This window comes from Oncorhynchus mykiss, chromosome 14, assembly GCF_057628025.1.
Source record: "Oncorhynchus mykiss isolate SJ-2025 chromosome 14, ASM5762802v1, whole genome shotgun sequence".
In the NCBI taxonomy this organism is placed as follows: domain Eukaryota; kingdom Metazoa; phylum Chordata; class Actinopteri; order Salmoniformes; family Salmonidae; genus Oncorhynchus; species Oncorhynchus mykiss.
The window spans coordinates 31,390,322-31,408,248 of NC_143035.1; the positions used below are offsets into that span (position 1 = coordinate 31,390,322).

At 42.4% G+C, this 17,927-nt stretch overlaps 1 protein-coding gene across 2 annotated transcripts in view; it reads left to right on the plus strand.

Annotated features, from left to right (window-relative positions):
• Positions 1 to 571: 571 nt before the first annotated feature.
• pin4 (protein (peptidylprolyl cis/trans isomerase) NIMA-interacting, 4 (parvulin)) overlaps positions 572 to 17,927 on the plus strand; it is a 52,423-nt gene continuing 35,067 nt past the window's right edge. The window contains exons 1-2 of one of the 2 annotated variants that reach the window (XM_090198704.1): positions 572 to 1,194; positions 13,012 to 13,100. The gene's annotated coding sequence lies outside the window, so the exon portion shown is untranslated. The remainder of the gene's footprint in view (positions 1,195 to 13,011; positions 13,101 to 17,927) is intronic. The other variant, XM_090198706.1, reaches the window with a different exon arrangement.

Here is a 17,927-nt window from a genome sequence, read left to right on the forward strand (position 1 = left end):
TGTGTGTGTGTGTGTGTGTGTGTGTGTGTGTGTGTGTGTGTGTGTGTGTGTGTGTGTGTGTGTGTTCACAATCATAGTGAACCTCTGCAGTGTTGAAAAGGATCCTACCTCCTACAGAAATCTCTCAGTGTGCAGTCTGGTGAGTTTTATCCTCTCTGACGAGTGCCCCCCTCTAGTGTTTCAGCCCTAGACAGAATACTCTTAATCCTAACCTTTCATCCCAACACACAGACACACACAAAGATGAAGACAGAGAGAGCGAGAGAGAGAGAGACAGACTGGAAGAAATGGTTCAGCTCTGTGTATCAGAAGAGAGGGGGGGACAGAAAAGCCTACCACTCAAATACACTGTAAAGTACACACACTAAAGGTACAAAAATATATGTTTTGAGTAAAATAGTGTTTTTTAGACACTACGGACAACTTCCTGAGGTAGGGCATTCAAGGAGTTGGTTTGATGGGAAGTCGTGATGTCATCGGCCTCCCCCTTTGCTTGAGGAACAATAGAGCACAAAAGAGGAGAGACCCATCCCCCAACTTGTGATGTCATGACTTAGCTGGACCACCCATTGAGAGGTGTCTTTTGTTAAACGGTAGGAAACATGAGTTTTTACTCACCAAAGTAACAACACAGTGTGTTCAGAGAATTAGTAACTTAGTTGTAGTCACAATCTGGTTACCTATAACTACAAAGATGTTTTTTATTTTTTGCATATAAAATAACTTATTTCCAGATATCTTCGGAACTACCCACGATAAACTATTTCTCAACGTCATATGGAGAATATCCTCTGTGTTACTGAGTTTGAATGCTAGCTCATAAGCTAGCTCAAGCTGGCTAATGTTAGCCACACCTCATGCTCTTTATGGACTTTGTGGCTGTGTTATCTAGTGGGAAACCATGAGCACTGCAGGCTCTGGTGCCTTCTTGGGCTCAAAACGAAAGAGACAATCATAGCTGCTTGCTCTAATTGTGGATTAGTGGTACCTCGTCTGTTCTCCTTTTTGTTTTGTAACCTTTTTGGCATGCTCTCTGTGAAGTAGGCTACGGCAGCTTTGTAACTTTTTCCACCTTGGCTTAGTGCTAACGCGCTAGCTGACGGAGATCTGGAATCTATCTTTTGGAGATATTTTTGCTATAGCTATTGAATTCTATTGAACTCTTACCATCGGATGGGCCGCAGCCATCAACATGTAAGTCTCTGCATTTTTGATGTGCGGTTATGTTTTAGTTGTGTTGTGTTAGTTGTGTTCTAACTGGTCTCCAGTAGTTGGACTCTAGCATACCCACCATAGCTGTGCTCGTTGGCTAGGCTGGCTAGGCTAATAGCTAACATTAGTTGGCTAAATAGCGAATGTTAGCTGGCTGGCTAGCTTGCTGGCAAAGTTTACTGTATATAGCAAAACATAAATTTGATTTGGTTAGATGGAGTAATGTATTCCCAAACATTGGTTTACTTTAATGTACCTGTCAGCTAGGTGTTGATAACAACTGGCTGACTCATTCAGTGCTAATGTAACGTTAGCAGGCTAACCTTGCAAGTTGATTTGTAGCAATAAATTCATAAAGTATTTACTTTTAAGTTGGCTGAAAAGGAAATTGAAACCAGTAGTCATGAGTGCAAACAATTTGGTTTAATTTGAAGTTATACATTTGAAGTTATTTCTGTTGGAGTTTACATTAAAGGGAATAGAGTGGCTTGCCGGGCCCTTACATCACACAGCAAGAAAAACATTTTCCAACGTGACTTTAGCATTCTATAAGAATTCTGATCAGTTTTATGTAATCACTCCAAAAACAGAAAAGTGAAGGATTTGGACTATTGATACATAAACTAATGCAAATCCATATGTTACACATTTATGCTAGCTCTCAAAAAGGCGGCATTCTCCCTACAGTTCTCAACCGTTAGCTTCGCCCACGACTGGCTCATGTGAACTACAATCCCAATGCTGTGTTTTAACGTTTAGAAACCTCAATAATAATTGCTTGTGATATATGACTTTAGAAACAAATGGTCCTTATATTTCATCAGCGAGAAAGAATCCTTCAAATAAAAAAGATACACTGACTGTAGCAGTAACAGATCCATGCAGCTATGGAGCCTCCATCCTACTAAACTACACTGTAGCAGTAACAGATCCATGCAGCTATGGAGCCTCCATCCTACTAAACTACACTGTAGTAGTAACAGATCCATGCAGCTATGGAGCCTCCATCCTACTAAACTACACTGTAGCAGCAACAGACCCATGCAGCTATGGAGCCTCCATCCTACTAAACTATACTGTAGCAGTAACAGATCCATGCAGCTATGGAGCCTCCATCCTACTAAACTACACTGTAGCAGCAACAGATCCATGCAGCTATGGAGCCTCCATCCTACTAAACTACACTGTAGCAGTAACAGATCCATGCAGCTATGGAGCCTCCATCCTACTAAACTACACTGTAGCAGTAACAGATCCATGCAGCTATGGAGCCTCCATCCTACTAAACTACACTGTAGCAGCAACAGATCCATGCAGCTATGGAGCCTCCATCCTACTAAACTACACTGTAGCAGTAACAGATCCATACAGCTATGGAGCCTCCATCCTACTAAACCACACTGTAGTAGTAACAGATCCATGCAGCTATGGAGCCTCCATCCTACTAAACTACACTGTAGCAGCAACAGATCCATGCAGCTATGGAGCCTCCATCCTACTAAACTACACTGTAGCAGTAACAGATCCATGCAGCTATGGAGCCTCCATCCTACTAAACTACACTGTAGCAGTAACAGATCCATGCAGCTATGGAGCCTCCATCCTACTAAACTACACTGTAGCAGTAACAGATCCATGCAGCTATGGAGCCTCCATCCTACTAAACTACACTGTAGCAGTAACAGATCCATGCAGCTATGGAGCCTCCATCCTACTAAACTACACTGTAGCAGTAACAGATCCATGCAGCTATGGAGCCTCCATCCTACTAAACTACACTGTAGCAGCAACAGATCCATGCAGCTATGGAGCCTCCATCCTACTAAACTACACTGTAGCAGTAACAGATCCATGCAGCTATGGAGCCTCCATCCTACTAAACTACACTGTAGCAGTAACAGATCCATGCAGCTATGGAGCCTCCATCCTACTAAACTACACTGTAGCAGTAACAGATCCATGCAGCTATGGAGCCTCCATCCTACTAAACTACACTGTAGCAGTAACAGATCCATGCAGCTATGGAGCCTCCATCCTACTAAACTACACTGTAGCAGTAACAGATCCATGCAGCTATGGAGCCTCCATCCTACTAAACTACACTGTAGCAGTAACAGATCCATGCAGCTATGGAGCCTCCATCCTACTAAACTACACTGTAGCAGCAACAGATCCATGCAGCTATGGAGCCTCCATCCTACTAAACTACACTGTAGCAGTAACAGATCCATGCAGCTATGGAGCCTCCATCCTACTAAACTACACTGTAGCAGTAACAGATCCATGCAGCTATGGAGCCTCCATCCTACTAAACTACACTGTAGCAGTAACAGAGCCATACAGCTATGGAGCCTCCATCCTACTAAACTACACTGTAGCAATTACAGAGCCATACAGCTATGGAGCCTCCATCCTACTAAACTACACTGTAGCAATTACAGAGCCATACAGCTATTGCGCCTCCATCCTACTAAACTACACTGTAGCAATTACAGAGCCATACAGCTATTGCGCCTCCATCCTACTAAACTACACTGTAGCAGTTATAGGTGTTCGGAGCATGCTGGATAGTTAATTAGCTGACCTCTTGTTTTCCGTCTGTTTTCTATAAACAAGTGATGATCTAGGGCTATGTTTATACTGCCTACCCTTTAAGTGTTTAATGAGGTGACAGTTAGACTGGAGTGTTCCTCCTCCCCAGTCACTGTAAGTCTCTCCATTCATCCCATTGTCATTCTATGAACAATGACATTCAGGACAAATCAGCTACACATTCTGAAAAGCAAAAGTTCCTGGAGTATCCTTTAGGGTTTCTTCAAATTGAAACTGTGAGGGAACCCCTATAAGTTCTTCGAAGAACCATTTAAAAGGGTTCTCTCAAGGACCTCTTTTAACTACCCCCCTCCTATTATTATTATTATTAATAATACGCAGAACAATAAAACAATATATTAGTTGTCAGTGTTGATTATGATTTTAGTGGCAAGCAGAATAAAAAAGATGAGGTAAACCGAGCCCTAAGTCCAATGGGTATATCCTCTGGGCCCCAAGTCCAATGGGTATATCCTCTGGGCCCCAAGTCCAATGGGTATATCCTCTGGGCCCCAAGTCCAATGGGTATATCCTCTGGCGTGTTGATGTCAATGTGTTGATGTTCTCCGTATCCATAGCCAGAATGATTTTGCAGTGCATGGTGATAACAGGTTTCCTGTTATGTTCATCAGAGGTGTAGGGAGGGTGGAGTCTGTGAATCCAAAAATAGTAATTATACAGATTTTTAACAAAACATGCACACGACAGTATTCATACCTTGGTTTTTGTGGTCAATGTGAATGAAAAAAAAAAAGGTTGATAATGGTTTTCATACACAGACCTTGTCCATAATGTAGAGGCCTCTGGGATTTTCATTGAAGAGGTAAGGGAGGAGGAAGATGGCTGCTGTGACTGAGTCCTATAAGGGTTTAGAGAAACCAAAATAAACTGTAGATGATGCATGTGATCTGCACAACATACCAATACCATATATACCTTTGTGTGCCTCCTGGTCAGTATACCTGCAGACTCAGACACACAGCAGTGACCAGTTCAGTCATCTGCACCCAATGCAGCTATTGCCTTTAACATATTATTACCTCTTTGTCTACTGATATCCATTGAATTGTGTACATTTTGTTTTAGAAATCATTTTCAAATGGAGAAAGTGTAAAACAACAATGCCATTTGTTCAAATATGAAAATATGGATGGTATCATCATAAAACAACATATATTTAGATCATACAAGGGAGAAACCTTTCCTTAAATTGAGGAGATCTTTACATTTTTTCTGTTAAGTGCCTACAAATGCTGTCATCTCAAATCCAAATCCAAATGTTTCAGTTAGGCAGTTAGGTTCCTGCAAGAACCCCCACCAACTAACAGGGTTCCTCGATGAAGCCCACTTCCTATAGGGGTTTTGGAATAACGTTTTGGGGGTATTTTTCAGTGCCAAGAACACTAAGGTTCTTCAATGAACTTTTAGGATCTTAGAAGAACCCTTGTTGAATCCCTAATTTTTAGAGTGGGGTCAATATGAGTCAATGAGGGTCAAAGATTATACTGTAGACAAGCCTGTCTCTGGGACAAATGAGTTAACAGCCAGTCAAATATATCAGCCATTTCTTCCCCCTTTCCCCCTCTCAGGGATATTGAATTACAATCCTGGGTAGTAAGGTCGAAACATTTCTTGTTTTCATTCTCTCCTTCTGATCAGGGGGCTGAGCAGACCTGGGAGATCAGGTGAGGTGAAGAAGAGCTTTCCTTTTTCTTCTCAAGTTTGCTGTGTTCCATTTTTCTAAATCTGTTTGCTGTGTCAATCTATCACGAGTGCTGTGTGATTAATTATTGAAGTGTGGAAAAAACGCAGGCAGCAAGGCAGCTTGTTGAAGTGTACCTATGATGAAATTACAAATTCATCTTTTTAACTTTTTTTTTACTTTTTAACTTGCACAATTGGTGGCTGACTAAATACTTTTTTGCCCCACTGAGGTCTCTCTTTTTTTGTTGTTGAATTTTACCCCCTTTTCTCCCCAATTTCATGGTATCCAATTGTTTTCTTGTCTCATCGCTACAACTCCCGTACGGGCTCGGGAGAGACCAAGGTTGAAAGTCATGCGTCCTCCAATACACAACCCAACCAAGCCGCACTGCTTCTTAACACAGCGCCATCCAACCCGGAAGCCAGCCGCACCAATGTGACGGAGGAAACACCGTGCAACCTTGGTTAGCGCGGACTGCGCCCAGCCCGCCACAGGAATCGCTGGTGCGCAATGAGACAAGGATTTCCCTACCGGCCAAACCCTCCCTAACCCGGACGACGCTAGGCCAATTGTGCGTCGCCCCACAGACCTCCCGGTCGCGGCCGGTTACTACAGAGCCTGGGCGCGAACCCAGAGATGCGCATTAGGTTTCTAAGAAGAGGCTATTCGCCACAATGTGTGGCTGAAGCTCTTAATTTGGCATTGGAAAAAACACGAGATGAACTGTTACAAAAAAGACCCGCTAAAGCTAAAGAACACTCTGTAATGTTCACAACTACATATACTAAAGAACACTCCGTAATGTTCACAACTACATACACTAAAGAACACTCTGTAATGTTCACAACTACATATACTAAAGCTAAAGAACACTCTGTAATGTTCACAACTACATATACTAAAGAACACTCCGTAATGTTCACAACTGCATATACTAAAGCTAAAGAACACTCTGTAATGTTCACAACTACATATACTAAAGCTAAAGAACACTCTGTAATGTTCACAACTACATATACTAAAGCTAAAGAACACTCTGTAATGTTCACAACTACATATACTAAAGAACACTCTGTAATGTTCACAACTACATATACTAAAGCTAAAGAACACTCTGTAATGTTCACAACTACATATACTAAAGAACACTCTGTAATGTTCACAACTACATATACTAAAGCTAAAGAACACTCTGTAATGTTCACAACTACATATACTAAAGAACACTCTGTAATGTTCACAACTACATATACTAAAGCTAAAGAACACTCTGTAATGTTCACAACTACATATACTAAAGCTAAAGAACACTCTGTAATGTTCACAACTACATATACTAAAGAACACTCTGTAATGTTCACAACTACATATACTAAAGCTAAAGAACACTCTGTAATGTTCACAACTACATATACTAAAGAACACTCTGTAATGTTCACAACTACATACACTAAAGCTAAAGAACACTCTGTAATGTTCACAACTACATATACTAAAGCTAAAGAACACTCTGTAATGTTCACAACTACATATACTAAAGCTAAAGAACACTCTGTAATGTTCACAACTACATATACTAAAGCTAAAGAACACTCTGTAATGTTCACAACTACATATACTAAAGCTAAAGAACACTCTGTAATGTTCACAACTACATATACTAAAGAACACTCTGTAATGTTCACAACTACATATACTAAAGCTAAAGAACACTCCGTAATGTTCACAACTACATATCCTAAAGCTAAAGAACACTCTGTAATGTTCACAACTACATATACTAAAGCTAAAGAACACTATGTAATGTTCACAACTACATATCCTAAAGCTAAAGAACACTCTGTAATGTTCACAACTACATATACTAAAGCTAAAGAACACTCTGTAATGTTCACAACCACATATACTAAAGCTAAAGAACACTCTGTAATGTTCACAACTACATATACTAAAGCTAAAGAACACTCCGTAATGTTCACAACCACATATACTAAAGCTAAAGAACACTCTGTAATGTTCACAACTACATATACTAAAGAACACTCGCTAATGTTCACAACTACATATACTAAAGCTAAAGAACACTCCGTAATGTTCACAACTACATATACTAAAGAACACTCTGTAATGTTCACAACTACATATACTAAAGCTAAAGAACACTCTGTAATGTTCACAACTACATATACTAAAGCTAAAGAACACTCTGTAATGTTCACAACTACATATACTAAAGAACACTCTGTAATGTTCACAATCACATATACTAAAGCTAAAGAACACTCTGTAATGTTCACAACTACATATACTAAAGCTAAAGAACACTCTGTAATGTTCACAACTACATATACTAAAGAACACTCTGTAATGTTCACAACTACATATACTAAAGAACACTCCGTAATGTTCACAACTACATATACTAAAGAACACTCTGTAATGTTCACAACTACATATACTAAAGCTAAAGAACACTCTGTAATGTTCACAACTACATATACTAAAGCTAAAGAACACTCTGTAATGTTCACAACTACATATACTAAAGCTAAAGAACACTCTGTAATGTTCACAACTACATATACTAAAGAACACTCTGTAATGTTCACAACTACATATACTAAAGCTAAAGAACACTCTGTAATGTTCACAACTACATATACTAAAGAACACTCTGTAATGTTCACAACTACATATACTAAAGCTAAAGAACACTCTGTAATGTTCAAAACTACATATACTAAAGCTAAAGAACACTCTGTAATGTTCACAACTACATATACTAAAGAACACTCTGTAATGTTCACAACTACATATACTAAAGCTAAAGAACACTCTGTAATGTTCACAACTACATATACTAAAGCTAAAGAACACTCTGTAATGTTCACAACTACATATACTAAAGAACACTCTGTAATGTTCACAACTACATATACTAAAGCTAAAGAACACTCCGTAATGTTCACAACTACATATACTTTGAACTCGCGAAAAGTGCGAGGTGTGGTCAAGAAACACTGGCATATTTTCTCATCGGGGACCCAGTTTTGCCGGCTGAATTAAAAAATCCACCATTTATTGTGTATAGGAGAGGTCGCAATTTACGCAATAAATTGGTTCATGCCAACTGCCGGCCAACAAAGAAAATCAGCCAAGCCCTTTTACGCACGCTACCAAATGGTAGCCATAAATGCAGAGGATGCGCACAGTGCAACAATATTGTAATGACCTGACTAGATCATAAAGGTACAATTGTCCAGACAGAGGATGGAGTTTACGAATTGACGGTTTATTAAACCAACTTTACACAGGCTACTGTTTGGCCGTAGCCCACGCCAAATAAATGAAAGATGACCCACAAGCCAATCGTGACCTTCTCTTGTGAAGGCCAGGCGTAAGAGAGAGAACAAAGGCTAAACCTGGTCTTAATTTCCAATGCCCCATCCCCCTAACCAACCCCCCTCCACACCACTCCGCCAACCGCCAGGATGCCCAGCATCAGAACATTCCAGGCATTCCCGTGATTGGCAGATAGCAGGTTGATTGGCATGTCGGACCCCGCGAACACTGGGTACTGGTAAGTACAAAATATGTATAAATAGCCTATAAAATATAAAGACCATAAATGTCAACATTTTTGTTTTCTTAGAAAGCTGTGAGTGCTATCACATGATACAATATCAGTACTTGTTGCATTACAACTTGTCTAAATCCTGTCATCAACTGATTTCAGCCAGTGTCTGGCTGTGGATTGACTGCATTGTTTGAATGGAATGTTGGCATTGTTGGCGAATAATCAGAATTAGTTGGTAACATAGGTAAGATGTTTTATATTCATCATATGTTTGTAAGTTACTTCTCATCAGAATGTGTTTGTATAATACTGTGGCGGGGTTGCAGTATCTGTTCTATGTCAAGACTAAGTTGCTTGGGCCGGAGAGATGGGAGAGGTCAAGCGTGTATCTCTTGGCTCCACAATGTCTGTGTGCCAGTCAGTGTGTCTCTGTGATCTTGTCAAGATAGGATGGATTTGATATATGCCTGTTGATATGGAGGATTGGTTTATGAGTTTGAGAAAATAACATAGTTTAGGAGACAAAGCTGAGCGATAAATTATGCCTATGCTGTCTGGCTATGTGTGTGTCTTTGCTATAAAGGATTTCAGTTGCAATGTGTAAGGGACTCTCAGAGAATTCATTGATAGACACTGAATTGATCTGAGAGTCACAGGGTTGTGATAGAGCTCATATAATTAAAGATGGACTTTTGTGATAACTAACTCTGACTTGTGTGTGGTTTGCTCTCATGATTTGGTAAATAGAGGAAATTTCCACGACAGCATATTAGCAGTTAATTTGAAAAATGCATAGTTTCATTCCTCTAAAACTGTCTGGGATAATGGTGTTGATGTGAGCCATGACCAGCATTTCATGGCTACAAACGTGAATGCTACAGGTCGCTAGTCATTTCGGCAGGTTACTTTAATGTTCTTGGGCACAGGGACTATGGTGGCCTGCTTGAAACATGTAGGCATTACAGACTGGGTCAGGGAGTAGTTGAAAGTGTCAGTGAAGACAATTGCCAGTTGGTCAGCGCGTGCTCGGAGTACAGTCATGGCCAAAAGTTTGGAGAATGACACAAATATTAATTTCCACAAACTTTGCTGCTTCAGTGTCTTTAGATATTTTTATCAGATGTTACTATGGAATACTGAAGTATAATTACAAGCATTTCATGTGTCAAAGGCTTTTATTGACAATTACATGAAGTTGAAGCAAAGAGTCAATATTTGCAGTGTTGACCTTTTCTTTTTCAAGACCTCTGCAATCTGTCCTGGCATGCTGTCAATTAACTTCTGGGCTACATCCTGACTGATGGAAGCCCATTCTTGCATAATAAATTCTTGGAGATTGTCAGAATTTGTGGGTTTTTGTTTGTCCACCCGTCTCTTGAGGATTGACCACAAGTTCTCAATTCGATTAATGTCTGGGGAGTTTCCTGGCCATGGACCCAAAATATAATTTTTTTGTTCCCTGAGTCACTTAGTTATCACTTTTGCCTTATAACAAGGTGCTCCATCATGCTGGAAAAGGCATTGTTTGTCACCAAACTGTTCCTGGATGGTTGGGAGAAGTTGCTCTCGGAGGATGTATTGGTACCATTCTTTATTCATGGCTGTGTTCTTCGGCAAAATTGTGAGCCACTCCCTTGGCTAAGAAGCAACATGAATGGTCTCAGGATGCTTTACTGTTGGCATGACACAGGACTGATGGTAGCGCTCACCTTGTCTTCTCCGGACAAGCTTTTTTTCCGGATGCACCTCAGCAGTCCAATCCCTGTACCTTCTGCAGAATATCAGTCTGTCCCTGATGTTATTCCTGGAGAGAAGTGGTTTCTTTGCTGCCCTTCTTGACACCAGGCCATCCTCCAAAAGTATTTGCCTCAATGTGCATGCAGATGCACTCACATCTGCCTGCTGCCATTCCTGAGCAAGCTCTGTACTGGTGGTGCCGCGATCCCGCCCGCAGCTGAATCAACTTTAGGAGACGGTCCTAGCACTTGCTGGACTTTCTTGGGCGCTCTGAAACCTTCTTCACAACAATTGAAGTGCTCTCCTTGAAGTTCTTGATGATTCGATAAATGATTGATTTAGGTGCAATCTTACTGGCAGCAATATCCTTACCTGTGAATTCCTTTCTGTGCAAGGAAATGATGACAGCACGTGTTTCCTTGCAGGCAACCATGGTTGACAGAGGAAGAACAACGATTCCAAGCACCATCCTCCTTTTGAAGCTTCCAATCTGTTATTTGAACTCAGTCAGCATGACAGAGTGATCTCCAGCCTTGTCCTCATCAACACTCACACCTGTGTTAATGAGATGACATGATGTCAGTTGGTCCTTTTGTGGCAGGGCTGAAATGCAGTGTAAATGTTTTTGGGGGATTCAGTTCATTTGCATGGCAAAGAGGGACTTTGCAATTAATTGCAATTCATCTGATCACTCTTCATAACATTCTGGAGTATATGCAAATCTCCATCATACAAACTGAGGCAGCAGCCTTTGTGAAAATGAATATTTGTGTCATTCTCAAAACTTTTGACCACGACTGTACACGTCTTGGTAATCCGTCTGGTCCAGCGGCCTTGTGAATGTTGACCTGTTAAAAGGTCTTACTCACATCGGCTGCGAAGAGCGTGATCACACAGTCATCCGGACCAGCGGATGCTCTTATGCATGTTTCAGTGTTACTTGCCTCGAAGCAAGCATAGAAGTTATTTAGCTTGTCTGGTAGGCTTGTGTCACTGGGCAGCTCTTTGTTGTGCTTCCCTTTTTAGTCTATAATAGTTTGCAAGCCCTGCCACATCCGACGAGCGTCGGAGCGGGTGTAGTACAATTCAATCTTAGTTCTGTATTGACGCTTTGCCTGTTTGATGGTTCGTAGGAGGGCATAGCGGGATTTCTTATAAGCTTCCGGGTTAGAGTCCTGCTCCTTGAAAGCGGCAGCTCTGCCCTTTAGCTCGGTGCGAATGTTGGTTGTAATCCATGGCTTCTGGTTGGGGTATGTACAGTACCGTCACTGTGGGGATGACGTCCTCAATGCACTTATTGACAAAGCCAGTGACTGAAGTGGTGTACTCCTCAATGCCGTCGGAAGAATCCCGGAACATATTCCAGTCTGTGATAGCAAAACAGCCCTGTAGTTTAGCATCTGCTTCATCTGACCACTTCTTTATAGACCGAGTGACTGGTACTTCCTGTTTTTAATTTTTGCTTGTAAGCAGGAATCAGGAGGATAGAATTATGGTCAGATTTGCCAAATTGAAGGTGAGGGAGAGCTTTGTATTTGTCTCTGTGTGTGGAGTAAAGGGGGTCTAGAATTTTTTTCCCCCCTCTGGTTGCACATTTAACATGCTGATAGAAATTTGATAAAACTGATTTAAGTTTCCCTGCATTAAAGTCCCCGGCCACCAGGGGTGAGCGTTTTCCTGTTTGCTTATGGAAGAATACAGATCATTGAGTGCGGTTTTAGTGCCAACTTTGCTCTGTGGTGGTATGTAGACAGCTACGAAAAATACAGATGAAAACTCTCTAGGTAGATAGTGTGGTCTACAGTTTATCATGAGACAATCTACCTCAGGCGAGCAAAACTTTGAGACTTCCTTAGATATCGTGCACCACCTGTTGTTTACATACATGCATAGGCCCCCGCCCAGTGTCTTATCAGAGGCTGCTGTTCTGTCCTGCCGATAGAGTGTACAACCCGACAGCTGTATGTTCTTAATGTCGTCGTTCAGCCAAGACTCGGTGAAACATAAGATTTAACAGATTTTAATGTCCCGTTGGTAGGATATGCGTGCTTTCAGTTCGTTTCATTTATTTTCCAGCGATTGAACGTTAGCTAGCAGAATGGAAGGCAAGGGAAGATTAGCCACTCGTCGCCTGATCCTCGCAAGGCACCTGGATCTTTTGCCTCAAAATCTCTGTTTCCTTTTCCAGCGAATCACAGGGATCAGGGCCTGGTCGGGTGTCATCAGTATGTCGCTCGCGTCTGACTCATTGAAGAAGAACTCCTCGTCCAATTTGAGGTGAGTAATCCCATTTCTGATGTCCAGAAGCTATTTTCGGTCATAAGAGACGGTAGCAGCAACATTATTTCGAACAATGCGAAAAAACAAACAAAATAGCATGATTGTTTGAGAGCCGATAAGACGGCAGCCCTACCCTCCGGCGCCATCGTCAGCTCAGGCTGACTTAATAATTAAGCAATTAATTTTACAGCACTGGCAAACCATGGTTGACTTAACTCCCTGACCAAAATGGCTGACCTTAATCCCATCATAACAAGGTTCGTGTACATTCTAGTATTATAATTCCTAATTCTATGAGGTTACGCGCCTTTCTCAAGGGCACATTGACAGATTTTTCACCTAGTTGGCTCAGAGATTCAACCCAGCGACCTTTCGCTGAAAATGAAGTGAAAATGAAGCATTGACTCCCTTTGTTGTCTTGAAAGAACGAGGCTCCATGGAAATTAATGTATTAGAGGACGTCTTAGCTGTCTTTGATTCATATTCCGTGTGAAATCGTTCACGATTTCTTATTGAACACCAAGGCTCAGACTGACTTAATGAATAAGCGATTGTCTTTCATCAGCATTGATCCTTCATTTCTAAGCTTTACTAGCAATCAATATCAATACTATTACACTATTACTACCTTACCTAAAAATATGAGTGAATAAATACACTACATGATCATATGGCAGAGCGCTTTACACCACTCCAGCTGACGCTTACCATTGGGCATGGTGATCTTAGGCTTGTGTGAATCTGCTCGGCCATGGAAACCCATTTCATGAAGCTCCAGACAAACAGTTATTGTCCTGACGTTGCTTCCAGAGGCAGTTTGGAACTCGGTAGTGAGTGTTGCAACCGACGACAGATGATTTTTACTCATTACGTGCTTCAGCACTCGGCAGTCCCGTTCTGAGAGCTTGTGAGGCCTACCACTTTGCTGCTAAGCCGATGTTGCTCCTAGATGTTTCCACTTCACAATAACAGCACTTACAGTTGACCGGGGCAGCTCTAGCAGGGCAGAAGTTTGACAAAATGACTTGTTGGAAAGGTGGAATCCTATGACGGTGCCACGTTGAAAGTCACTGAGCTCTTGAGTACGGACCAATCTAAGGTCAGTGTTTGTCAATGGAGATTGCATGTCTGTGTGCTAGATTTAATACACCTGTCAGCAACAGGTGTGGCTGAAATAGACAAATCAACTAACTTGAAGGGGTGTCCACATACCATTGTAGATATAGTGTACATTGACATCCAAATGTTCCACTCCAGCAATTGCTGTGGCAGGTGGGGAGGAATTAAAATGTTCTATGGTTCCACTTTCAATGACACACCACTTCTATCTAGAGGATAGTAGACCTGGCTGAGTGCTGGTATAGAGAGGATAGTAGACCTGGCTGAGTGTTGAATGCTGCTATAGATAGGATAGTAGACCTGGCTGAGTGCTGAATGCTGCTATAGAGAGGATAGTAGACCTGGCTGAGTGATGTTATAGAGAGGATTGTAGACCTGGCTGAGTGCTTCTATAGAGAGGATAGTAGACCTGGCTGAGTGCTGAGTGCTTCTATAGAGGGATAGTAGACCTGGCTGAGTGCTGAGTGCTTCAATAGAGAGGATATTAGACCTGGCTGAGTGCTGGGTGCTTCTTTTGAGAGGATAGTAGACCTGGCTGAGTGCTTCTATAGAGAGGATAGCAGACCTGGCTGAGTGCTTCTATAGAGAGGATAGTAGACCTGGCAGAGTGCTGCTATCGATAGGATAGTAGACCTGGATGAGTGCTTCAATAGAGAGGATAGTAGACCTGGCTGAGTGCTGAGTGATTCTATAGAGAGGATAGTAGACCTGGCAGAGTGCTGGTATATAGAGGATAGTAGACCTGGCTGAGTGCTGAGTGCTTCTATAGAGAGGATAGTAGACCTGGATGAGTGCTTCTATAGAGAGGATAGTAGACCTGGCTGACTGCTGAATGCTGATATAGAGAGGATAGTAGACCTGGCAGAGTGCTTACATATAGAGGATAGTAGACCTGGCAGAGTGCTGCTATAGAGAGGATAGTAGACATGGCTGAGTGCTGCTATAGAGAGGAAAGTTGACCTGGCTGAGTGCTGAGTGATTCTATAGAGAGGATAGTAGACCTGGCTGAGTTCTTCTATAGAGAGGATAGTAGACCTGGCTGAGTGCTGCTATAGAGAGGATAGTAGACCTGGATGAGTGCTGAGTGTTTCTATAGAGAGGATAGTAGACCTGGCTGAGTGCTGAATGCTGATATAGAGAGGATAGTAGACCTGGCAGAGTGCTGGTATATAGAGGATAGTAGACCTGGCTGAGTGCTGAGTGCTTCTATAGAGAGGATAGTAGACCTGGATGAGTGCTTCTATAGAGAGGATAGTAGACCTGGCTGACTGCTGAATGCTGATATAGAGAGGATAGTAGACCTGGCAGAGTGCTTACATATAGAGGATAGTAGACCTGGCAGAGTGCTGCTATAGAGAGGATAGTAGACATGGCTGAGTGCTGCTATAGAGAGGAAAGTTGACCTGGCTGAGTGATTCTATAGAGAGAATAGTAGACCTGGCTGAGTTCTTCTATAGAGAGGATAGTAGACCTGGCTGAGTGCTGCTATAGAGAGGATAGTAGACCTGGATGAGTGCTGAGTGTTTCTATAGAGAGGATAGTAGACCTGGCTGAGTGCTGAATGCTGATATAGAGAGGATAGTAGACTTGGCAGAGTGCTGCTATATAGAGGATAGTATACCTGGCTGAGTGCTGCTATAGAGAGGATAGTAGACCTGGCTGGGTGCTTATTTTGAGAGGATAGTAGACCTGGCTGAGTGCTGCTATAGAGAGGATAGTAGACCTGTCTGAGTGCAGAATGCTGATATAGAGAGGATAGTAGACCTGGCAGAGTGCTGCTATAGACAGGATAGTAGACATGGCTGAGTGCTGCTATAGAGAGGATAGTAGACCTGGCTGAACGCCGAGTGCTTCTATAGAGAGGATAGTAGACCTGGCTGAGTGCTGAGTGCTTCTATAGAGAGGATAGTAGACCTGGATGAGTGCTGAGTGCTTTTATAGAGAGGGGATAGTAGACCTGGCTGAGTGCTGAATGATGCTGCTATAGAGAGGATAGTAGATCTGGCTGAGTGCTGAGTGCTTCAATAGAGAGGATAGTAGACCTGGCTGAGTGCTGAGTGCTGATATAGAGAGGATAGTAGACCTGGCTGAGTGCTGAGTGCTTCAATAGAGAGGATAGTAGACCTGGCTGAGTGCTTCTTTTGAGAGGAAAGTAGACCTGGCTGAGTGCTTCTATAGAGAGGATAGTAGACCTGGCAGAGTGCTGCTATCGATAGGATAGTAGACCTGGATGAGTGCTTCAATAGAGAGGATAGTAGACCTAGCTGAGTGCTGAGTGCTTCAATAGAGAGGATAGTAGACCTGGCTGAGTGCTGAGTGCTTCTTTTGAGAGGATAGTAGACCTGGCTGAGTGCTTCTATAGAGAGGATAGTAGACCTGGCTGAGTGCTTCTATAGAGAGGATAGTAGACCTGGCAGAGTGCTGCTATCGATAGGATAGTAGACCTGGATGAGTGCTTCAATAGAGAGGATAGTAGACCTGGCTGAGTGCTGAGTGCTTCTATAGAGAGCATAGTAGACCTGGCAGAGTGCTGGTATATAGAGGATAGTAGACCTGGCTGAGTGCTGAGTGCTTCTATAGAGAGGATAGTAGACCTGGATGAGTGCTTCTATAGAGAGGATAGTAGACTTGGCTGAGTGCTGAATGCTGATATAGAGAGGATAGTGGACCTGGCAGAGTGCTTACATATAGAGGATAGTAGACCTGGCAGAGTGCTGCTATAGAGAGGATAGTAGATATGGCTGAGTGCTGCTATAGAGAGGAAAGTTGACCTGGCTGAGTGCTGAGTGATTCTATAGAGAGGATAGTAGACCTGGCTGAGTTCTTCTATAGAGAGGATAGTAGACCTGGCTGAGTGCTGCTATAGAGAGGATAGTAGACCTGGATGAGTGTTGAGTGTTTCTATAGAGAGGATAGTGGACCTGGCTGAGTGCTGAATGCTGATATAGAGAGGATAGTAGACCTGGCAGAGTGCTGCTATATAGAGGATAGTAGACCTGGCTGAGTGCTGAATGCTGATATAGAGAGGATAGTAGACCTGGCAGAGTGCTGCTATAGAGAGGATAGTAGACCTGGCTGAACGCAGAGTGCTTCTATAGAGAGGATAGTAGACCTGGCTGAGTGCTGAGTGCTTCTATAGAGAGGATAGTAGACCTGGCTGAGTGCTGCTATAGAGAGGATAGTAGACCTGGATGAGTGCTGAGTGCTTTTATAGAGAGGGGATAGTAGACCTGGCTGAGTGCTGAATGCTGCTGCTATAGAGAGGATAGTAGATCTGGCAGAGTGCTTACATAGAGAGGATAGTGGACCTGGCTGAGTGCTGAATGCTGATATAGAGAGGATAGTAGACCTGGCAGAGTGCTGCTATATAGAGGATAGTAGACCTGGCTGAGTGCTGAATGCTGATATAGAGAGGATAGTAGACCTGGCAGAGTGCTGCTATATATAGGATAGTATACCTGGCTGAGTGCTGCTATAGAGAGGATACTAGACCTGGCTGGGTGCTTATTTTGAGAGGATAGTAGACCTGGCTGAGTGCTGCTATATAGAGGATAGTAGACCTGGCTGAGTGCTGAGTACTTCTATAGAGAGGATAGTAGACCTGGCTGGGTGCTTATTTTGAGAGGATAGTAGACCTGGCTGGGTGCTTATTTTGAGAGGATAGTAGACCTGGCTGAGTGCTGCAATAGAGAGGATAGTAGACCT